The 18,905-nt window shown below is 34.9% G+C and overlaps 1 protein-coding gene across 5 annotated transcripts in view; it reads left to right on the top strand.

Annotated features, from left to right (window-relative positions):
- The window catches only part of TSL (Protein kinase superfamily protein), a 131,086-nt gene that overhangs the window by 24,027 nt on the left and 88,154 nt on the right, over positions 1 to 18,905 (top strand). The gene's annotated exons all lie outside the window — the stretch shown is intronic.

Genomic DNA, 18,905 nt, shown 5'->3' on the forward strand with positions numbered 1-18,905 from the left:
CTTAAACACGTTTTACCTCAAAATCTGTTCCATCCCTGACTTTCATGTAAACTCTGTGTTGCTCGGCCTTTACTTTTTTTTGACACTTGACATTGCTGTTGCTCAGTCTATATTGTGCTCTACACATACTATGTAACTCGACACTTGTACGCTTGAAACTTGCTTGGTTGTTGTTGAGCTCAGCTCGTATAGAAAATACTCGGTGACCATATACTTGACTCTTATAAAGCTTTGTACATGCTTATGTACAGGACTCGACCTTTATAGAGTAGCTTGGTCACACTGATGACTGTTTGACTCTGCCTTGTAAATGACTAAGTGTTTGACACTAATAGACAACAACAGTTAAATATACCAACAATCTCCCCCTTTGACATTAGTGGCAAAAACATGTTGTCATATTTACATCTTTACAATGCAATCTGATAATGAGTTCTCCCCCTAAGTCTTATGACTTATGCTAATGAATAATGAATAAACAATGAATATGAAAACAAATTCATTTTTCCCTTTCAAATCTATTTCCCCCTTGTTTTTGAACACTTATGTCACGATTGCTGGGGTTGGGTGGGTGGAAGCAATAAATTTTTGCCAATCAATGCCTTGTGAATTCGGGTGATCATGGACAATGCATGATCCCATGTGGTTCTTGCTGCTTCCAGAATGTGATTCCACAACTATAGTCTCGCAGCTAAATTAATTAAGCTGTCAGCCAAGGAAAGATTATGATCTTCTTTGATAAGAACCTGGGCTGATTTTATTTCCCTTTGGATGACCTCTAAATGAGGTATCATCATTGCTTGAATAGAGATTTGTTTAGATCTCATATTGCTGTCAGCGGACTAAAGCTTGACCAATGTGCCTTGAGCATTCGGTAGATTATTGTAATGATCAATGCTAGATCTTGCTGACTGTGAGATAATATTGCTGGATCTCTTCATTTCAGCTTGAATTTGGTTTATTTGTTCTTGAATATCGTTTGTAAATCTTGCCACACCTGACAAAATGTTGTACAAATGTTGTACCTTCTGAATTAGTTTTGTCATCATCTGTATTTGCTCTTGCAATTGCACTTTCTGCTTGGCAATGGTTATGGAAACTTTGTCCACGACCTTATTCTCGAATCTTCTTGCAAACCAATCCATCAATTTCTCATTTGATTCCATATTACAAGCATTGACTTGATCAACTGTATTTACATGCTGGGTGATGACTAGAGCTTCTTCATCAAAATTTTGTATGTCAAAAGCATCAACAAAAATGTTTTTCACATCATACAATACCTGCTTTTGCTTTTGTTCTCTCCTTAGCTCTTCTTGTCATTCCTTCTTCGCCAAAACCTCTTGTAACAAAATTGTTTGTTCCAGGGTGAGATTTGTCAAGTCTAATTGTGGCATCTCAATTATTTCATCTAGACTGACTTCAATATCTGGTGAAGTATCCTTTATTGTTCTCCTTTTGCTTGGTGAAGGAGTGCTGCTGCTCATCACTGCTTTGAGAGTTGGTGAAGGAGTTTCACCACTCGATCATGCTTGTGCATCGGTGCTTAAGACAACAATGGTCGCACTCGGTTCAGCTCTACTTATTTCTTTGTTTTCCTCAATATGAGGTGCTGAAATGGTTTTACTATCCACACTTGTTTCTTTTGCCTCAATTCCTCCCTCTTTATTTGTGAGCCTTGATTGTTCGGCCTTTGGAGTGTTAGGGGTGTCGGCATGTATTGGTGACATGCTGCCTTGCAGACTCGACACACCTGAATTTTCTCCACTGCTGTAATCATCTTCAATGTTTACAAATTCTTTCTTTGTCTCTGCTCCCTTGGTTGATAACCCAAAAATGCTTTTCCAAAGCAACTCATCCCGCTGTTCTACAATTTCCATTTTATTTTGTAAGAAAAGCATTCTGTACTTAGGAACAAATCTGCTCCTGTACTGCTCCAAAAATGTGTTTTGTGATCCTGGGGCAGATCAAGCATAACTATGACTAATGTGTTAGTCCTTATCTTTTTCTCTTCTTCTGCTTGCTGCCATCTCCTTTCTAGTCTCTCAAATAAATCTTTGGGTATCTTCTTCTCAATTTCACTAGGAGCTAACTTCTGATTTGAAATCATATCTATCATAGCCTCCTCAATTAGTATTATCCAATGTGTCATATTTTACAAATCTAAAATTGGATAATGCTATAGATCTTCTTAGATCTACATATACCTCTTCAATGGATTTTATGTGCCTAGTGGGTGGTCCTCGGACCAATCTCCTTCTCTTAGTTTTAGGGGCATTGGGCTTTGTAGTCTTTGCTACTCTCTGTTTTGCAGTCGGGTCGGCACTAGCAGCTGCCTTGGTTCTTGGCTATTTGGTGGTGGAGGAGAGAGGGGGGTCATTACTGGCTTCTTCTTGGTTCTTTGAGCCTTCTTGCTTGGTGGAGTGACAACAACTAGGGCTTTACCATTGTCTCCTTCTTCCTCATCACCAGTGTCTTTTTCTTCATCTTCTCCAAGACCTTATGTTAACTGTAATGGTTCCTTTCCCTTGCCTAGGGTGCCCAGTTTTGCTTCTAGTTCTTCGATCATTCTTTTCCTTTTCTTCTCCTTAGAAGCTATTCTTGATATTTACAATTATTCTTGCTTTGGCTTCCTCATACTTCCCAAAAGGTTCAGCCTCAACGTCTGTTTCTTCATTCAATAATGCAACAATGTTTGCACTCACTAAATCACTATCTATTTCATAATCAAAGCTTTCTAACCAAGCCTTCCTTGGCTTCACTGCCTGCACAAATGTGTTGTTTGTATCTACAAGAAAACATGTCACTGTAATACCTTGTGACCAACTCTTCAGGTATCCTCATTCTCATCGTCATTCTTTGCTTAAATTCTTCAAAATAAGCATTCATAACATTCTCAAAATTTGCTCCTAATTAAGTGATATATTCATTAATCTATCCAGTCATTGCTTTGTCTTGTTCCCAAATAGTATTACCAACACCAAGAAAATACTTTTGGATATAAAAGAAAATTCATACAACAAGGGATCCAAACTTACACATTGAATTCTTTGCTTTTCTTATAGATGATAGATTCTTTGCTAGTTGTAATCTTTGCAGCTCGGCAAGATCATACTCATGATCTTTCATCACTACCTTCCATGCTTGATCCATTGCCATACACGACACACTATTCAATTTGCTTGATTGGTAGAATTTGTGAGCTATAACCCTCGTTGCAAATTCAATTAGTGGATCAGAAATGTTTGCAATGGACAGAACTCGTCCATTCCACTCGGCTCCTATGTTTGCCTTAATTTCCTCTCGACTTAGGCATCGCATGGTTTTGTTCTTGTCTAGGGTTGGATAGCCTGTAATTCTATGAATCATTTTCCTCATGATCTACATGGGTCCATTCTGTAACCAATACTTCATATCATGGATTCTACTCAAAACAACTTTAATCCAGTCAATCTTGAAATTTCTTGGGAATTCTAGGGCACGAGTTAACCCTTTCCTTTCAACAACTTTAAATTCATCCTTCAAGATTCCTCCATTACATAACTTATCATATGCTTTTCTAATCTCATAGTCTCCTACTTCTCCGATCTTATACATATAACAATTTCCAACATCATGGATCATAATAACTTTGGGCGGTATCGAGGATAGCGCACCCATTGAATCTCCTTTCATCGCAATTTATGGAATAACATGAAACTTTGGTGGAGGGCAAGCATTACTCTTCACCAGTTGAATTCTACTAATCTCTTGGCTCATTCCAACAGTTGATGAAGCTGTCATATTCGCTGTTAGGGTTTGAAGTCATTTCTTCTCTAAATTACTTGGCACAGTTCAGATCTTTACTTGTTCAAACTTCTCGTCCAAATTGCTCTTGAGATCTTTTACTCATCGCTCAAATCGCCAAATCACTCTATGCTCTTGAAATCTGTATGCAAGGTATGAGATAATGTCTTCGAAATTTGATATATACCTTCTTTTGATCGATTCAGGGTCTCCATAAATGCTGTGTACTTAGGTAGGTGGAAGCGAGCTGTCTTGGTCAATATTGATGCCTTTTAGCTAGGTCTTTACCTTATAGCTCAGTCTCTTCCATAGAACTCGGTCTCTATCGTTTCACTTCTGAGGTGCTCGGTCCATGTTGCAATGCTCGGTCAACATAGACAATTTAAATTGATGTTCGACAACCCTCCATAAATCTATTCTTATGCATCTTCATATATGCAAATATGAACTTTGGCACATTACATGTAAGGAACTGATGTATGATATATCGATTAAATATATAGTTCCATACATACCTTTCTTGCTTAGTTTGAGATGACACGATTACCTTCTCCATTGGATTGGGTGGCCTCAGCTTCATTTGGTCAACTATTTCCATCTTTTGCTCTCTTTTTCCATTTTTTATTCATTTCCTTCCTAATTTGCTCAATGTCTACTTTGCCTTTGCCTTTGCCTTTGCCTTTTGTTTGATTTGCCAAATGTACTTGAGTCCTGCAATTCTTGCTTAGGTGCCCAAACTTGTGACGTTTGGAGCATGCATTGTTAGGTGCATAATTCTTCCTCTGATTTGTCCATTAAGGTTTTGTCCATGATTTGCATTCATATGCTCTATGCCCATACTTCTGAAAGTTATAGTAGTATCCTTCAAATCTAGGTGTAGTAGATGCATTCCTCATTCTTGACCTACACTCGTATATTTGATGACCTTGTTTCTTGCGGTAAAAATAGTAACCAATAAACTTAGGTTTAGAATTTTGCATACCATGTTTGCTTCGACAAATATTTGTAGCATGACCAAATTTTCCATATTTGTAGCATGTTGGTTTGCCCTTTGACTTTACATTCCTTAGCTCTCCATTCCTAGATGATTCTCCTTTCTCAGTGCATGAATGCCCTGACCCATTAGAGCAGCTAGATGACTTCAGAAGTTCTTCACTTCATTGTCTCTTTAGGTTTGTTGAATCTCTCCATAGATTCTTTCTCAATTTTTAGTTCATTCTTTAGTATGGCCTTCTGTGATTTGGCATTTGCAATTTCCACATCCTTGTGATTTAGTTCCTGATTTGCAAGCATTAGTTGGTTCATCATGTCCAGCTATGTGTTTGTGAGCTTCTGCACATTTGATATCCTTTCTTCAAGTCTGGTAGCCATTACCCTTTTGTCTTCTTTAGTCATAGTCCTGTCTTCTTTAGCTTTCTTCTTTTGTTCAGTCACTTCACATAATCTTATTGATTGGATTTCATGTTCTCTTTTCAGTGTTTGTTCTTTTCAAGTAGATCTGCAGATGCTTTGTCATTTGGATTGATTGATTCAAACAGCCGTTTAGTCTCAACTTCTTTATAAGAAAATTGTTTTATCTAGATAGCAATTTCCTTTCTCCTTTTTAGGGAATCCTTCAGATCTTGTCTTGCTTTCTCAAGTTTCTGCAGTATGAGTTGGATGTCAATCACCTGATTGTTAATAACCTTGTCTAGTCTAAAAGCCTCCATCTCCAAGATCTTATCTCCCAACGATTAAGCTTCTCTCGGAGAACCAAATGCTTTGATACTAATTGTTGACTGAAGGAGGTATAAACAGAATAACAAGATACTGAGAGGAGGGGGAGAGTGAATCCGAATCTTAAGCACTTTTAGTTTTCACCAATTCATTTACACATTCACCAGATAACCTATACATGTAAAACTTGTAATAATAAACTTGTTGTATCATGTAAATCTGATCTATCACATGCTTGAAAATAAACACAAAACACAATATTTGTTACCCAGAAACCCTCCAAGGTGAAGGTAAAACTAGGGTGGGGATGACACCCACATATCTTCATTATTGCAGTAATAAAGTTAACCTGTTATGGTTACAATGTTTGATCATAAAATATGATCTACCCTGTGATGGGTCTACCCTATTAAAAACTTAAGAGACTGTTAGGTCTCACCTTGTTAGAGGATTTAATACTTACAACAAAGTAAGGACTCTGTTAGGAGATTTACAAAGATCTGTTAAGACCACTTTGTTAAGAGATTTACCTTGATTCAAGTTGGTTACAACTGATTTAGTACCTGACTCTTGGTATGCTTTGTAAGCTGATTTCGAGTTTTCTCCTTGCTAACTAATCCTCTCCCCTAATCTGATAATACTTGTATTCCCTTTCACCAAAATCAGTAAGTTAGAAAAGACCATGATCCTCAAGACCCATTGCAACAATAGACTGAGTCGCCCTATTAGTAATGGTACATTGATGTGAACTGAAGATGACATCCAACTGTGGAAAATGTCACAACAACTGATTGACTGAGAGTAGATTTAGTTCCATCCTTGGAATGTAGTACACATCGAGGAAAATGAGATTCCTCTGAGCAGATTGAATCTGAATGTTGCCATTGCTAACAACGATGTACTCCTCTCAGCCATAAAAAATAATAGAATTTGAATAGGGCTAGTAGTTAGTGAACCAGTCTCTGCAGTGGGTGAAATGATGAGAGGCACTTGAATCAATGTACCAGGCAAACAACTTCACATGATTTGTAGGTCTTTTAGCCATGAAGGTGTAAAAGGCAGATTTTGTCTACTCAGTGTGCTCTACATTGTTTGCTTGGGTTGCAAACCTGATTGCTTAGATTGGGCAGCTAAGCATTTTCGACATTCAACCTTCATATGACCAAACTTGTGGCAACAGTTGCATTGAATGTTCTTCCAGGAGCCTTTTGAAGATGGAGCAGAGGACTGCTGTTGAGAAGACTGTTGAGACTTGCCTTTATCCTTCTGAAAGGATTTAGCAACAAAGGCTTGCTCTATGGAGGTGGAACTGGAACTGCTACTAAACTATTGTTTCCACCGATCTTGCTGAAGCAAAAGTGTGCAAAGATTTATGAACTTCATATCAACACCAGAACACGTGATGTTGAGAGTCTCGATAAAATGTTTTTAGGACTTGGGTAAACTCCGGAGTGATAACCACAATGTCCTCTTCCTCCATCTTGCGACCAATGGCAAACAGCTGATCACGGATTTTCTGAATCCTATTCAAGTGAGCTTGGAGCGTTGTTCACTCATCCATGATAATAGAAAACAGAGTGTTCTTAAAAAAAGAAAGCTCTGCTTTTATTAGAAGTCTCATGAAGATTCTTGAGATGTGCCCATATCTCTTCAGCTATCTTGCTGGATAGAATCAAAGAGAGCTGATCATTAGCTATGGATAATTTGAGAAGCATCACTGCCCCTTGATTATTTAGATCTTATGTATCCTGATCAGTACCAGGGGCACTCAGATGCTATGTAACACCCAAAACAATCTAATCAGTATTCCTATATTCAAATATTGCTATTATCCGCTGCTTCCAAGTGCCATAATTCCAACCATTGAATTTTGAATTGCTCTCGAGCAAAATATTGGTCAGAGATGCCATAACACATTTTTCAATGAAAGAGTGCAAAAATCTATGAAGGCAGGTACTTTGAGGCAAAAAACAGAAGACCCAAAAAAATTGAAGGGGTACCCAGAAGAGCTCAAAAATCCAAAAAAAAAAGATGTCAATTTCTAGATTTGCTGGCTTGAAAATCAAGGCACCCAAAAAATTTGACGACAACTTGGTTGAGTTTTTAAAAAACACACCAAGATTCTGTAATTAGAAAAAATATTCAAGCCCAAAAAACCCACCAAGAAATAGTTGGCAGCTATGGAGGCAAAAAGTTTCAAAAAAATGGAGATTCCAATAAAATATGTTGGTGTTTGTTTCAGAGATCTGCGTGCATGGATAGACGTGGTATGAGATTGCAAAAACGACACCAAGATGTTGTATCAAGTGTGTGAATAAGGAGTAACAACTGCAATAGACGTCTGGGTATAAACTTCTGCAAAAAAACGTCTTAATTTGCAAAAAAAAAGATGAAATGACCTTGAATCGTGTCTAGAAAACGCAAACAAAGAGGGCAGATTCTCCAAAAATACATCCAGAAAACATGTATTTGAAGAACACAAGAAATATTGTGATTTGCAGATAAATTTCTAGTTGTGTGTAGGAAATCCTAGTTTTCTAGTTGTGAATTGCAGACCTTTAATCAAAACCCTAGCCCAAACTAGGTATCATGAAGTAGGTTCTTACTGACAAATTTCTAAAAAACAGAAACCCTAGACGGGTTGTTGATAAAATCTCAGAAATAATTTCGAAAATAATAGCAAATAACTTCGAAAGAAATTTTAAAATTTTCCAAATTTTTAAAGTATTGACTCTGATACCATATTGCTAAGTATTTGGTAAAATACGTGCTTGTTATTAACAGAGATTGAGAGGTCTATATATACAAAAGAATGAAATGACGTTTCCTTGGGAAATGATTGTAACAAATAGAAACATTTTATTCTAGCTAAAAGAAAGCTATAGAAAGCTAACAGATAACTACAAACTAACTAATATTAGAAACATTCTAATATTTACAATTGATTACAAATAAATAACCATTAACTAATAATAGAAGCTTCTCTATTATCATAATGATGTAAGACCTTGGATAGATGTGTTGATCCCTATCCTTGGGTCCATGAGTAGATGTGTATGTCACTTCTCATATCTTATGATGAACTATGAAATGTAGACATCACCGATATTGTAAACAGTTGTATAGGAGAGTAGCTGACTATTTATCCTCTGATTATCAGACTTCTTGGAAGTGTGGTTAAGCGGTGCCATAAGCCATGCCTATTTACAAAATAAAATATATTTTAATGCACTTAATAGTTTAAAATACAAATTGTTAAAAGTAAAACGAATATATGTTTTTTTTTTTGATAAGTAATAGGCAGAAGCCTAGATTAACTGATATTACATGTTGAGATTAATTATTGCTATGTGTTAAACTTGAGTAAACTTGAACTTAAGATCTCCCAAATGAGAGGCTCACAAATGCCATTGTGCTGTAGGCTCTTGCGTAAAAAAGAATATATTTAATTCCTTAAGACATTTTAAATATTTAATATTTAATCTTAAATATTACAATATTATTATTTTATTGTAATATTGTAATATAATCCTTTTTATTTAGTAATGCAAGCACTTTAATTAAGTAATATTTAATATTTTAATCGTTTAATACCAATGATTGGCTTTCATCAACACTGTGGCTTAATGATTAATACCACTGAATGTTAGTGCTTAATGACTAGCAATTTACAGTATGATGAGAATATAAATAACAATAATGGAATAGGGGAAATAATCAGTAAAAATCACTAACAAATAATGAAAGGAAGATTCATAGAAGTGTGCTATTGATTAAGGAAAGAAGAGGCACATCTCTTATCAAGGGACATCACCCTTGGGCTTGCAAACTATATATTGAGATTAGTTCTCATTTTCATTAGGCAAGGAACTGGGTGAAAAAGAATATAGCATGCATATTTAAGTTTTTATAAGTCCAGATATTGGAAGAATAGGAGATTATATACATCGCCCTTGGGCTTGCAAACTATATATTGAGATTAGTTCTCATTCTCATGAGGCAGGGAACTGGGTAAAAAAGAATATAGCATGCATATTTAAATTTTTGTAAGTCCAGATATTGGAAGAATAGGAGATTATATACTATATTGAAGAGGAGACTATAAGGGACATTAAGTATGACAAACCATTGAATAGGATATGGGAAGAATCAGATTATAAACTGAGTTTGGAGTATAGATATGTAAAATAAAAATAATATTCTGAAAAAATCAAATTAGGAGATTATAATATATATTGAGTATTAAGGGCAGCAAATAAGCAATCATATAATGGAATTTACATTTTATGAATTGACTAAAAATCACAGTAAATATTATTATGATAAATCATTGTGAATTGCATTCTACTGGTAGGGAATGTTACAGGTTGCTCTCCCCAAGTGCAATTTAAACCCTAATAGAGAATTTAGAGCAAATTAAGCAAGATCCAAATCGGGGACGTTACAGCCACTGGTGATCTCACTGGAAGCGAAATTGGGATAAGTCGTGGTATGTAGGTGATCATGTGCAGCAAGATCTAGATAGCAGCATACAAACCTAAAACTATGCATAGGCATACAAGTTTGTTTTCAGTTCATGTGATGTACTTTCTACCCATGTTCACACTAAGGTTGTTATTATGGCTCACGTAATTAATATTGATTGTTAATAATTTGTTTGTGAGTTGTTAAAACAATTATATTACGAAGTAATTAGAAAATATTTGCTTGTTATTAATAGTGATCAAGAGATCAATTTATACAAGAGACTGAACGATGTTTCCTTAAGAAACAATCGTAAATAATAGAAACATTCTATTCTAGCTAAGAGAAAACTAACTGTTATCTACAACTAACTAAAGAATAGAAACATTTTATTCTAGAAACAAAAAACTAAATATTAGAAACATTCTAATATTTACAGAAGATTACAATAGATAACCATCAGATACTAAACAAAGATAATAGAAACTATCAATTATCGTAATACCCTCCCTTAATGGTTAATCATTGTAGAGCATGAAGCTGTCAAAAAGCGTAAAAGGCAGATTCTATCTGCTCAAGGTGCTCTGCACTGTTTGTTGTGGGCCTTGAACCAGATTGCTTAGATAGGGCAGTTAAGTGCTTACGACATTCAAAACCTTCATGTGCCGAAACTTGTGGCGATAGTTGCATTGAGTGTTTTTCTTTCAGGAGCCTTTTGAAATTGGAGCAAAGGATGTCTGTTGAGAAGACTTCTGAAAGGATTGGCAACAAAGGCTTGCTCTATGGAGGTGGAGGTGGAACTACTACCGAACTATTGTTTCCACCGATCTTGTTGAAGCAGAAGTGTGCAGAGATTGGTGAACTTCAGATCAACACCAGAAGACGTGATGTTGAGTCTCGATAAACTTAAAACAATTTGATTGGTATTCCGATATTCAAAAATTGCTATGATTTGCTGCTTCCAAGTACCATAATTTTGACCATTCCAAGTACAATAATTTTGAATTGCTCTCGAGTAGAATATTGGTCAATGATGCCATTGCACATTTTTCAATGAAAAAGCGTGATAATTTGTGAGGGTACGTTCTTCAAGGCAAAAAATGGAAGACCCAAAAATTTAAAGGGTGACCTAGAAGAGGGCTCGAAAAACCCAAAAAGAATATGTTGTTGGTTTCTAGATTCCCTAGCTTGAAAATTGAGGCACCTAGAAAAATCGGATAACCCAATTGAGCTCTCAAAAAACCCACCTAAAATCTATAATCATTTTTTTTGAGGTCATAAACTAGGGTTTTGAAATAAAACCCTATTCGGCAGCCATGAAAGCTCGGTTTTGTAGAAAAATGGAGTTTTGGAGGCCAAAAAATTGCAATATGAGGTTGCAAAGAGCTGAACTAAGGTTGTTTTTGGCTTGGGAAAGCAAACATGACCCCAAAGAGGGTGTCTGAGGTGCTTGTATTTGAAGAATCAGCAGCCAAAAATTATGAAAAACACAAGTTATTGTAGACGTGTATGAGATGCGATTTTGGCAGGTTGTGAATAGAAGACACCAGTGTATACGTGCGATATAGTTGGAGATGAAGACTTCAAACCACCAAAACCACACTAGTATATGGTGTTTCAGGCAAGCAAACAAAAAACGTGATTTGGAGATGCGAATATGCATATGCGATTTGCAACTCTCTGTATATGCCGCGATTTTGCTTTTGCTTGGAGAAAATCACGATTTCTAGATCCTTAAAACCCTAGCCAAGAACCAGGTAAGAATAGAGGAGTTTTATGAAAAATTGGAAACCCTATACACCATTCAGAAATAATTTCAAAAATTTGAAGTAGATAATTTTGAAAGAAATTATAAAACTTTAAAAAAAATTTGAAGTATTGGCTCTGATAACATATTACGAAGTAATTGGAAAATATTTGCTTGTTATTAATAGTGATCAAGAGATCAATTTATATAAGAGACTGAATGATGTTTCCTTAAGAAACAATCGTAAAGAATAGAAACATTCTATTCTAGCTAAGAGAAAACTAACAGTTATCTACAGCTAACTAAAGAATAGAAACATTCTATTCTAGAAACAAAAAACTAAATATTAGAAACATTCTAATATTTACAGAAGATTACAATAGATAACCATTAGATACTAAATAGAGATAATAGAAACTATCTATTATCATAATAAATTCGCCTATGTAAAAGGAATAGTTATAGGAGGTTACCTATATTATAGGATATGTTTGAATGGTATATAGAGAAGAACATATTGTTTTGGATTGAATTATTTCCAGCTTTTATGTCAATACTTTTAATATAGGGCTTATTTCAAGGGTTTCTCTAAAGAGAATTTCTAGTGGCTAGTTTTCCTAGGGAGTGACAAACTAAGGTTTTTAAGTAGTGGCTAAGGTAGACAAATAACTATGGTTTGCAGACACTCAAGGGTTTTCATACAATAATTCATCGAACAAGTTTACATGTAGGACGATAGATGAGATTGTGATTGGATTGCATCCTATGAGAGTAGCCAAACTCAAAGATGTTAGTTTAGATGATGAAATAAGTGCAAAGGTAGAGGAATTTGCAAATTTAAAAAAAAAACATTAGATAGTAAGGTCAAGGAACATTGGAGCTAATGAACTAGTATGAGGGTTAGGCAGATGAGAGGAGGAAGCATAAAGAATTTTAGTTGGTGGTGATGTTATGGTCTATCTCATGAAGGAAAAATTCTCTTAGTAGCCATACAACAAGCTAAAAATGATGAAGTTGTATTGTCCCATTTTTGATAAAATTTAGAAATAAAATAGGTTGTGATTGGATTGCTTTCTAATGGGAATAGTGAAACTCAAAGATATTAGTGCAGATGATAAAATAACTTCGGAGGTAGAGGAATTTGTCGACTATATGGAAATGTTAGTAAGGTCAAGAAACATTTGGAGATAATGAACAAGTATGAGGGTTAGGCAGATGAGAAGAGGAAGCATAAAAAGTTTAAATTGGCAATGAAGTTATGGTGTATCTCATGAAGAAAAGATTCTCTTATTAGGCACACAACAAGCTAAAAGTTAAGTTGTATTGGCCTAGTTTTGGTAGAACTTAGAAACAAAATATTATTTAATTCCCAAAGGTAAAATACATAAAAAAGGGGGAATTAAAATTAATCAATTATTATTGTTACCTAAAACTAAATTAAAGGTGATATAAAATACTTAATAATAATGACTTTAGACAAGATTAAATAAGGTCGCATTATAACTTTGTAGGAATTGAACAAATTGAGAAACAATATTATATTAACGCCTTGGTGAGAGTTAGGGAATGATTTATTAATTCTTACATTAAAGTTTATGAGGAGATTCTTAGATTAGCAAATTCAGGATGGAAACTTGAAGGTTCTATCTTTGGTAGTGAGATAATTTGCTCTAGATAGACCTCAAGCAATCAATTAGATTTATTACTTGGGGAGATTGCAAAATTTGTGAAGTTTACATTGGAGACAAATTTGCAAATAAAGCTATTATAGAGGTGGAATGCACTTATTATTCTCTGGGAAGGCTTCGACTCTGAAACAATGTGATTCTTCTTTATTATGGATCTTGGTATATTACCCAGACTCTTATTTAACATTTCCATGTATTCCTTTAGTGGGTGCTAGGGATGTTGTGAAGTCAAAGTGATTTAATATTGGAGCACCTATTTTTTAGTCACACTATATTCCTAGTAGAATATTATTAAGGTTGCGAACTTTTGCAAGGTTTAAATTAAAGAATTCCCATGAGATGAATTTTTCGTCAATATTCCTTATGTTTGATGATTGAACATTAAGTCTCTTATGAATATTCATAAGTTCAACTTTACTTCTTTTGTGGTTATTGGAGAAGATAATTGGATCATAATGCTGCCCACCTCACTTGTTGAGGATAGAGGTGGTTATTGAGAGAAATTGCTGATTGATGACCCTTGTGCATTTCATCATGTGGCATCATTTCCTTATAACTTGTTGCTTTAGTATTGTTGTTGATGTTTGAGACATGACAATGGCATGTACTAGTATCATTAAGGCCCATTTTTTTTATGAGACAAAGAAGGTATATAGTTACGGAGTACATAATTGATGGGTGCAACTCTTCATACTTGAGCGTGATTGTCCTTCATTAGATGAAATTACCATATAAATACAAGGAGAGGCACATGGAATATTGGTATTACAAGTTGCAATAGACAGTTTGGTGCACTAAATTGATAACAAGCACTTGAGTTTATTCTTTTGTAGCCATAATTGTGAGAGGAAAGTAGTGGGGACCTATTCAAATCTTTAGGGTTCATTGCTGAAGATTATATCTAAGTTCTAGTCTAATTCTAGGTTTTGCTTATCATGCTTGTTGATGATATTCATTGACTTTGTTGCTTCAACAGTTCAAAAACAAAGCAAGTTCATGTAGTTCCCTTCCTGTTTTCTTTATGCATAATGTTCTTCTAAGAACTCTTGATTGTCTTGACTTGGTTTGGATGTTGCCTTGTTCCTTTATGTAATTCTATATGCTTATTGAATGTTGGATGGATATGGTGTTTGATTAAGTGAGCCATGTTTTATTTGTTCTTTTTTGGTGATTTGGATTAAGCTATTGTGTATACATTCCTTGCATATGATTGTAGATTAAGATAGAAAAGTGGCTTTGAATCATTTCAGGAATATCATATTATGAGACATGAGGTAGTTGATCTTAACAACTTGATATGTTACTAAGGTGATCATTGAGAATGCCCTACAATGATCATTAGTATTTCAAAATAGGGAATAATTATTGGGGGGTATTGGGTGGGTATTGGAGCTGGGTGACAGGTAAGGAGATTGGGACAATAGCTTTTGAAAATAGGGGAATTACTTGTTGAAAAATTTAGCCTCATTGTGAATCGAAGAAAATTCCATATGTAATATATGTTAATTTATGTATGTGTGTGTTGATGGATTTATGTTGATATCCTTAAATATGCCATTCTAAGAATATCATATTGAGATGATATTTCTTCATATTGTCAAGAGCATAATGTGTTCTTTACCAAACCTCCCTAACTAAGAGTGTTAAGTTTGTAGTTCAGTCAGATTGATATGATCATGAGATTCATTATTGATGATAAATCATCTTTAGAGAAATATTCTTATATATATATATATATATATATATATATATATATATATATATATATATGGTTATTTATATTATTAATATACTAACTAATGATGATTAACTATAGAGATTCTCCTCATATTTATGAGTCCTCAAATCTGCATTTGGAAATGATCAATAACAATGGCCATGATTCTACATTTGCAGAAATTATCCTAGAATTTAACATGGTATTAGAGTGCCAGGCTGCAAAATGTAGAAAATGAAAAGAGTAAATATAGAATTTAGCAAAATTAGTGAGAAATAGAAGCATAGTGCTAGGAAAGTTCATCCAATCAAATAAGATAAGATAATAATATTGATGTCCACGAAAAACCAATTAGGTTTATGGGATTGAGCATATAAATAGAAGAGCCGGTCAAAGCAGAAGCACCAAATGGTGATTGAGAAGAAACAAAAGCAAGAAAAGCAAGAATCAAAATAAGAGAGAAAAAAAGAGAAGGACTAAGGGTCCTTTCTTGTCACAAAGAAATCAGTAATAGAGGGGTAAACTTGTGAACAATCCAAAGTATTAGAATGTCGTGTAGAATTGCTGTAGGACTGTCGTTGCCTGGAGAGATTGGTGCAATGTCTAACTGATCTGGAATGAGAAATACTGGAAGGCCTTTTCAAACCTTGTGAAGGAACCAAGGGAGAGAAAAATGCAGTAATGAGCTGATCTGAAGTACCCCCTTGAGGTATAGAAGACTGCAGGATAATCTCCCAAAGGTGGGTGGCCTCTTGAAGATAAAGTGCAAGACACCGCTGATCCATATAGCTGAAGAACATCGAAAGAGAAGAACGGTCTCTGAAAAGGCAATAAAATCTCCCTCTGATCTCATAGTAAAGAGGACATCGAAAAATGAAGTGGATCTCAGTCTCAACCTCTGCTAAAGTACATAACTGACATATCCGATTGATTCGATCCATATGGTGATCAGTTTGAGCCCTGAGGCAGTGAGAACCAACTCTGAAAGGGCCTAAAGAAAACTGTAAGGTATGATTCCAGCGAGGATAGAGATAAGCAGGGCGACCAATAATACCATCCTGAATCTCAAGAAAATGGTCAACATAGAAGGCCATCTTAGGTTGCAGCCCTCTCGGGGGATTACTCCAAGTAGTGATAATGTATTGCCTATAAATATCGTGTCTGACATGCTCATTCAACTCTTGACGTGTGGGGAGAAGATGAGCAGGAGCATCAAGTGAAAACTGGTAAGGAGGAAGACGATCTATCTCAATACCGATCAAACCCAACGAAGGAGTGGCCTGGGCGTACCAACAACATGACCTAGTAGAAGTGTCGGATCTCATAATCTCAATCGAAGAACAATATGCCAGATGAGAGTATCTGTGCTGGTGAACACCCGAATCCATAAAACCATGAATCCGATGAAGGAACCAAACCAAGTAAAAAATGGTGGCAAGTTTGAGAGGATGAGCTCCAAACTCAGCTAAGACAATACTGTGAGGGGTGAGTCAATGACACCTTATGATACGCCGTAACATCAACGTCTGAACCCGAAGAAACCGGTTTAGCATAAATGAACTCTCACTCTAAATTGATTGAATAAAGCAGTGGCTTGGTCGAGTCAACAAGGAGCTATCAAACAAATATATCCCTCCTATTTCCAGATTTTGGATAGAGATATGAAAGCAAGGGAAAAGGAGATTTATCTTAGAAAGATTAAGAAATAATAATAATAAAATGATGAGGTGAGAGGTAAGAAACAAGACATTAAATACAGATTTGTTTACAAAGGAAGAAGCTAGAGTAGAGGAAAACGACACTGAAGATTTGTCAATTTTTATGGAGATTCACCTTCTATTGTAGCAGACCGCCAGAAATAAAGAGAAGCAGTTGAAATCAAATATAGGATACAAAATGCAGAAATGGGCAAACATATGTGAAGAAGATAATAAAATGCTCGACAACGAGCAAAATTATGAGAAGCAATCAAAGACAGAATGATTAGACAACAAAGTATTAAGCACTCACAATATAATTGCACTCAGCGATAAATTCAGTCAATGATCATTGTTATATACTAGTGCCTAGTTGAGGGATCTTATCTGTATTGAACTTAAGACTTTTGGATTTATATAACACATAGAACTTTAAAAAAAACATCAAATCATATTTACATTAGCGAACATTGAATCAATTATTGATCACATTCAAGCTGGACATCAACTTACATTTTATTTAAGATTTGTTCCTTTGAACATCTCTCCTTGTTGGTATACAACATAGGAACTTGATAATAACAAGTAATTATAAGTGGAGATTATATTGCATATGATCATCCATGTCTGATATAGAAGAGGGGTGAAGATAAGTTACAAGAATGGATTCATAAACTTTTGGTGGTTTGCTAGAAAATTGTCATACACAGAGAGGATGTTACATCCCAATTTTTGACCTAGTTTGAAATATAGCCGTTGAGGTTCGCATGAAGTTAGTTGACAGTTTAATTTGATATAATCTGGCAAAACAGTAAATTAGTTGGTCGTTATGATTTCAAGTGCAGATGACATGTTAGTTGATCATTAATCGTGAATTCATGAAATTAGGATGAAAAGTTAATTGTTATGATTATATAATTTATAATTTAATTACGGAGAAAATTCTTGCAGGGAGCATGCCGAAGGGGTGGAAGCATTGTCAGAAAAGAATTAGGCAGGGCGTCACCATCACTGGGCAGACAGATAGAGGACCTAGCGACTTGTAACAGAACACATCTGTGGAATCGCATGAGTTATTTTAATAAATGGTTTAATTATAATAATTGAGTTGTTTAATAAATATTTTAGTTAAAATAATTAAATTATTTATAAAATGTATCTTAAAGGATTTTAAATTATCTTTTGTCGTAGTATTTTTAATAATTGTTTATAAATGTTCATTTAAATATAACAATGATTTTGGCACCATTATTATTTAATAATTTAATAGTTGTACATTATAATAATGTTCGAATTATAATAATTGTATTATTATAATCTTTGAATTTTAATCTTTCAATTCTATTTCCTTCCTTTTGTTATTCTTGCTTTTAACCAATTATTGTTGGCATGTTTAATAGAATTTATGTTTTTAAATTCATTTAGACTTTTGGGGAATTTGAAATGAATCTTGTAACTGTAGGAAGACGTAGTGACATGCTTATTTTTATTTAATAGTTTCCTTATCTGATTGTCGGCATTCATTCCTTCTCCTACAACATCCATTCTTTCCTCCTACAACCTTCATGATTTTTGATCAATCAAACTCCTTGTTAGCACTTTTTTTTAAAAACAACCTGTATGTGTATACTGTGCTAGCCGACTAAGATCTCTTGCCACGGGTTCAAATAAAGATAGTGGATTCATCTCATTATGCGAGGCTTTATACAGTTGGGCAGAGACACCTATCCACCGTGGAACTTCAAGCTTTGAAGGCGGGATTAGCTGAGCAGAGAGGCCGTCTTAGACCACGGTGATAGAGGGTCATGTAAGATCTTTCTAAAACTATATTACTTACCCCTTTATGATTCGAAATGCTAAGTCTGTCATAAAAATCGAACTGTCATATGTTCTTGAATTTCGTTCTTCTTTTACTTGAAGCTACGAGTCATGGTTTAAGCCAAACGTATTCTTATTACAGTCTATTTCCAAACGTATCTATTATTACAGTTTGTTGATTTCCTTTCTATTGATTCATGCATGTAAAGCTTGCTGTTTTTCCTTATACACAGCTTCAGCATAGCAGTATTTATGTAAACTGTAAAGCTATA

The sequence above is a fragment of the Cupressus sempervirens genome, chromosome 6, assembly GCF_028749045.1.
Source record: "Cupressus sempervirens isolate cs-2001-9-10 chromosome 6, ASM2874904v1, whole genome shotgun sequence".
NCBI classification, from domain to species: domain Eukaryota; kingdom Viridiplantae; phylum Streptophyta; class Pinopsida; order Cupressales; family Cupressaceae; genus Cupressus; species Cupressus sempervirens.